General features: G+C 30.3%; 1 long non-coding RNA gene across 1 annotated transcript; it reads right to left on the reverse strand.

Moving 5' to 3' along the window:
- Window positions 1-4,565: 4,565 nt before the first annotated feature.
- LOC117108599 lies at window positions 4,566-6,102 on the reverse strand. The gene is made up of 3 exons (XR_004445388.1): window positions 6,016-6,102; window positions 5,210-5,543; window positions 4,566-4,885 (listed from the first exon to the last, which is right to left on the reverse strand). It is a non-coding gene; the product is annotated as an uncharacterized LOC117108599 (long non-coding RNA).
- Between the last annotated feature and the right edge of the window lie 186 nt (window positions 6,103-6,288).

Consider the following 6,288-nt stretch of genomic DNA (forward strand, 5'->3'; position numbering starts at 1 on the left):
ATTGAATTCTATAGAGAATGTATACTCTTATAGAATTCTATAGAAAATGTTAATAGAATTATATAAAGAATGTATACTTTTATAGAATTCTATAGAAAATTACGAACTTCTACAGAAATACATAAAAAAAATAAGAATGCTATTGTAGAAATAATAAATTTTCAACTGTACTTCAAATGCAGTAAAACCGATGCATTACTGTGATGTCTACAGAAAACTCAAAATAATTCCTTGGCTCCAAGTATTGTCTATAATGTTTCTATTTTATTGTGTATTGTTAATTGACAAAATGAATAAAATAAATAAAAACACATATTTTAAAACAATTCACAAGAATATATGAAAGACATGCAAATAATTATTACACTATAACTAAGTGGCAAGGTTATTTTAATACTTACTTACTTTTAATACTGTATATTTCAATTTCCTTATATAAAATATAATATTAAATAATAGTTTAAACAAAATAAATTGCATAGTGAGCTACAGAGTTGTTAATTTAATACTGATACAGATGTTATATAATAGCACAGTTCTTAGCTATTAGTTCTAGTATATTATATGTTAATAATAATAATAATATTAATAATAATTTAATAATAGCTAAGACTAAATACACAATAATTATATGAAAGGGGCAAGGTTATAAAAGACTGGAATATTTACCAAAAGGTCTACTGATTAATTTCAAGTAAGAATGTATAATGCATACTTCAAGAATTGAAATACACACCATCGTTTTCAACATTAGTTATGTCGAAATATTGAATCACAACACAATGACGTGTACTTCAATTGTTGGAGTATGCATTATACTTTCTTGGAATTTTTACTTTTTATAAGAATTTTATAAAACATTACCTAATTTACAATTTAATTAATTTAATTTAATTTAATTTAATGAATATAAGAGATAAGAGATGCTGGTGTAGACGGATACTTTTTTATTGTAAAGTCTAAGAGAAAGAGAAAGTTATTACAAAAGTTACATTCTGTAAACATTATAACATAATGATTTGTGTGTGATTTAAGTGCGTCTAAAGCCACCCACCGGCATTATCACAAAAACGTGGGCAGCGATAAGTTTTCTTATTAATACAATACAATACAATACAAATCTTTCTTTATTCTGAATGGCTCTTTCAATACAATAAAGTACTGGTCTCCCAAGAGGTCCAGATTTATAGGAACATTACAAGAAAATAAAAGAAAGGTAAAAATTTAAAGTAAAAACTATGTACAATAGAAATTATAAAAGATTTTTTAATTCAATTAGACTAAGCAACTTAAAATTTGTGCGAATATGTACAGGAAGATTATTCCACAAGATCGATGTTCTGTACTTAAAATTTCTCTTTCCATGAATATTGTTCCATGCTGGAATATTTAGAGTATTGGTTGATTGGCTTCTTGTATTTTTTGTGTGAAAAGTGTCCATAAATTTGAAAAGATTTGTTAGGAAAGATGATGCAAAACCATTTAGGCATTTAAACAGCATAAGTAACAAATCATGTTCCCATCTGTCATGAACACTCTTCCATTTTAGTAGGGACATCAATTCTGTTATAGGGGTGTACATATCAGCATAAAGAATGATTCTAGCTACTCTATTTTGAAGTATTTGAAGTCGATTAAGAAGTTCTAAGTTACAGTTTGACCAAACATTACTACAGTAATCAAAACAGGGTAATACTATTGCATTAGCAAGTAGTCTTAAAGCAAAATTTGGAATACAGTATCTTATTCTTCGAATAATACCAATACGTTGTGATAATCTAGATACAACTTGTTCAACATGCTGTTTCCATGACATAAGTGAATCAAACGTGAGTCCAAGATATTTAAAATTGTCAACTCTTTCCACATCATTGCCATTAATACAAACAGAAATATTATTAAATTTATTAAGAGATATTCTAGTGCCAAATAACATAAATTTTGTTTTCCTAATGTTGAGGGTTAATAAATTACTATCAAACCATCTAAAACCAGATTGGCAAGGACTTAATATATTGTTTTCTGACAAGTGGTAATAAAGTTTGTTGTGTACTATTCTTTCAATTATCTTTGAAACTATAGGCAATACAGAAATTGGTCTGTAATTTCCGACGTCGGATGTATCGCCTCCTTTGAACACTGGGGTAACTTTAGCAGTTTTCCATTCAGAAGGAAATTTTGCTGTAATAAATGACAAGTTTATTATGTAATTTATTGAGTGACATACAATGGGACCAGCTAATTTTAAAAGCTTAACATCAAAACCATCCAAGCCTGAAGCTTTGTTATTTGAAAAGCTATTGATTATATCAAATACACAATCAGGAGTTACAATGTCAAATTCAAAATTGTTTAAAATAATGTTTGTAGGGTCAGTGTTAGTTTTATAAGATAAATTATGTTTCTTAGCGAGATTATTACCAACAGATGAAAAATAATCATTAAATTTATTTGCTATATCTTTATCGTTATTAGAAAGTCCACTATCCATCCTAACAGAGGAAATGACCTGTTTTTTATCAGGAATAATTTTTTTAATGGTTTCCCACAATTTTTTGGAATTTGTGGTATTTGCTGTTATAGCATCTGTACAACATTTCTTTTTAAGTGATCTATTTAGTTTATTAGCTTGATTCCTCAAACTTTTCGCCTTATTCCAATCTGCCGGGTCATTTGTTTTATGAGCTTTCTTAAAATAATAGTCTCTATCTTTTGTTAATTTTAGGTATTCTTTAGTAATCCATTCAGGCATGGAAGTCTTTACTCTCTTAATTCTATGGGGTGCATGTTTACTGCAAGCATAATTAAATAAATTTGACCAAATATTCCATGCTTTATCTACATCACAACATTCCATGACTAAATTCCAATCTTGTTTTTTAACAGTGTCAATAAAATCATTCTCATTAAAAAATTTAAAAGACCTAGAATTTATTGTTTTTGGTTGACCTTTTATTTTCTTAGATTTGCGAAGTAAGTAAATTAATAAATAAATAATAAATAATTAATAATAATAATAAATTAATAATTAATAATAAATTATCAATGTCTGTTATGTAGTCTATGTTGGCACTTGGGGGCCTATAAACTGTTCCAACAAGAAAAGGCTTTGTATGTGGTAAAGACATTTCAATCCATAGACTTTCAACATTTTCAGAAATGTTACTTGTTACTATTTTATGTGCAATACTATCTTTAATATAGCACAAAATTCCACCTCCTATTTTGTTTTTCCTATCAAGTCTGCAAATATTATACCCATTTATAGTAAGCTCTGTATTATTAGTTATGTTTATCCTTAATTACACAATTTACATGAAAATCTAATGAGCAATATTTACAAGAAATATGTGATTCACATGATCTTATGTACTTTAAACAGTCGGCACATGTTCCAACTATTACACCTTTGTTTTTTAGCTTAGATTGCTTTAGGTTAGCAGGGTGTTGTATGCAAAATCCTTTAAAAAAGCAATATAGTTAATTGCGATCAGTATAATGCCATAACCATTTAAATGGAGCCCATCCTTGGCAAGATGTTGTAGACTGATGTTTGAGTTGTCTATAAATGACCAGTTGAGTATACTACACTTGTCATGTAGCCTTGCATTGAATTCCTTGGCCCATGCACATCTACCTGCATTTCGATGAATAATTAATGAAGAGATTGCTATATGGATAGATGTGTCAACATCCCTGATACAGTTACACAACAAACTAATAAGTTTGATGCATTCCATCGGCATACAGTCATTCATGTTGTTTGTTCCACAATGTATAATAACACTTGACGGATTTTTTTCTTGTATTAACACAGGTGCTAATTTGATCCACATTTCAAGTGTGCTTCCTGGGAATATCGTCTGTAGAAAATGGTATTCAATTCTAAAATTGCATAGCAAGTACAGTAGAACCTACATTTTACGTACGGTTCAAAAGACAGATGACGTCATCAATATCAATAACGTATCAAACAAACAAATTTCTCTTGAATCTAAATATTAGGATTAAATCAATGAGGCAATACATCGCTAGGAACTGCAAAATCTAAGTCAGAATTTCTTGAAGCAGCCCACGTAAAAAATCTTGCGGTTAGGCCCAGTCAGTGAAGCTAGCTAGCACTGCAGCAGAATTATCTGTGGAGCTCTAGGTACACAGGGCCCTTGTAAATTATAGACCTGAGAGTAATTTGTCTAAGCCTAGATATTTTAAATGTCTTTTTTAAGCTACTGAAACTTATCTGTGCTTCATGTCATTTTGATTTGATACAGTGGAAAATTCCATGCTGGAATAGCGCCGCCAACAGTTAAAAGCTTACTACTAAATATAAATTAACAGTATTTTTAAAAACGTATTTAAAGTCCTTTTTTGTACAGTATAGATATAGTAATTGCATATAGTGTTAATAATTTATTAAATACAAATGTATATTTGCATATTAATCATAAACTTTTCACCGCGGTTAAGTTTTTTACCTCATATACATACAACATTGTACTGTGATTATGGATGACTTTTGTTGTTTATTAGGTCAAAGGTTGACTTACTACAGTAGAACCTAAGTCCAATTATACAATCACAACAATAACTACAGGTGATTGATTACATACTACACCTTAACATTTAACTATTGTTGTAATTAAAAAAATGGAAAAGAACTACACATACAAAGAATGGCACCGATTCGGTTTGGATCAAGCTTTTCCTTTTGTACGCTGTAATTATGTGCATTACTTTTTTTGCCCGTAAGTGATTTTCCAATCACTTCATCAAAAGGGAAAAGTGCCACAAACAAATTTCTTGCTAGTTTTGTTGGCCCATCACTAGCCTGAGTGATTGCCATTAATTTGGAATTTTCCATGATGATACCATGTCCAACATCTACCTAAAAAAAAATAAATAAAGAGGAAAATACCATACACAGAACTTTTAAACCTGTAACAAACCAACAATAAAATTATGTCATTAACAGCCATTAGCCTAAAAAAAAGTTATTTTGTCCAAGCACAGAAAACTTTTTGAAATAGATTCGGTCGGTATGATTAAAAAAAAAACTTGTTTGTACTTCTGACTGGACCCTTCCTAATAGTCTTATGTGATGCTGAAATAATTTTTGGTGTTTAAAAACAAGACATCCAAAACACAAAAACACTAGCACTGCACGATATCCTGCAAGTTTAAAAAAAAAAAACCAAAAATATATCTTTACCTCGACATCTGCTTGACCTTTTCTTTCTGTGCAGGAGATGGATCACCTTGCTCAACCTCCTGGTCATTTGAAACATAGGAAGCAACACTCCCTGTTTTAACAACCTCATTCTTGTAAGTGGTTAAATCTTTGACAACTTGGTGTCTTTAAATTTCTGCTTCAAGTTGGTATATTTTACCAACAAATGATCATATTTCTTGCATTGACATTCCGCTGGATGTGTTGCTGGAGTGTCAGGCGTACTAGTAGACGCAGTCTGGCGCTTCTCCACTTCTTTCAAGATATTTCTACTTGTTTCTGTTGGTGCTATTTTCTGCTTTTTTTTCTTTGGTACCTGGAAACAAAACAAAAAACCTGTGTAAAAGTTTTGAAGAACCATGAAAATTGCATTAAAAAATTTATTGAAACTATTGACATCACAAAAAAAACTCTGGTTTCCAAAATAACCTATTGTTGTTGAATGCAGATATTTATAGTTTGTATAAAATATCATTACTCGGAGAAAATTTTCATCTCAAAATGTTGATTAGCAATAGTTGGTAATAAATTTTGGTGGTATATGAATGTAAGCTTTAATGACTGTGGCAATTTTATGTGACCTAGGTCTAAAATTGTGTAGCAAATTGCTACGCTACACTGTTGAAAATGTTCCCTGTTAATACTATAGGCCTGGTCACACTATCCAAATGATGTTGATTACTTCACCAGAATTTTAGTCTTCAAAACCATTATCTAGACATATTTTTTTAATACAGAAAATTTATACATTTATACAGTATATTTTTTAAAGTATAAAAAATACAAACCTGAGAAGTTTCCTCCTCATCTGAAGGATCATCCAAGCGAAAAGGCCTTCTCACCGTCCTCATACCAACTCCTAGTTTTTTGTTGTCGTTGAATTTTAAACAAATCCCAGGTAACAATCCCACATGGGGCCCATATGCAAAATATCTGGGAAAAGTCTTATGGGCTACCCCATATTTTTCCCTTATGGGATCCGTCTGGGCAATCACATATGGGGCTTGCCCATGGTTTACCCATATGGAGCCCATATGCCAAATATATAGGCAAATATAAAT

The sequence above is a fragment of the Anneissia japonica genome, unplaced genomic scaffold, assembly GCF_011630105.1.
Source record: "Anneissia japonica isolate Jap-2015-1 unplaced genomic scaffold, ASM1163010v1 scaffold287727_len1644234_cov201, whole genome shotgun sequence".
Classification (NCBI taxonomy): domain Eukaryota; kingdom Metazoa; phylum Echinodermata; class Crinoidea; order Comatulida; family Comatulidae; genus Anneissia; species Anneissia japonica.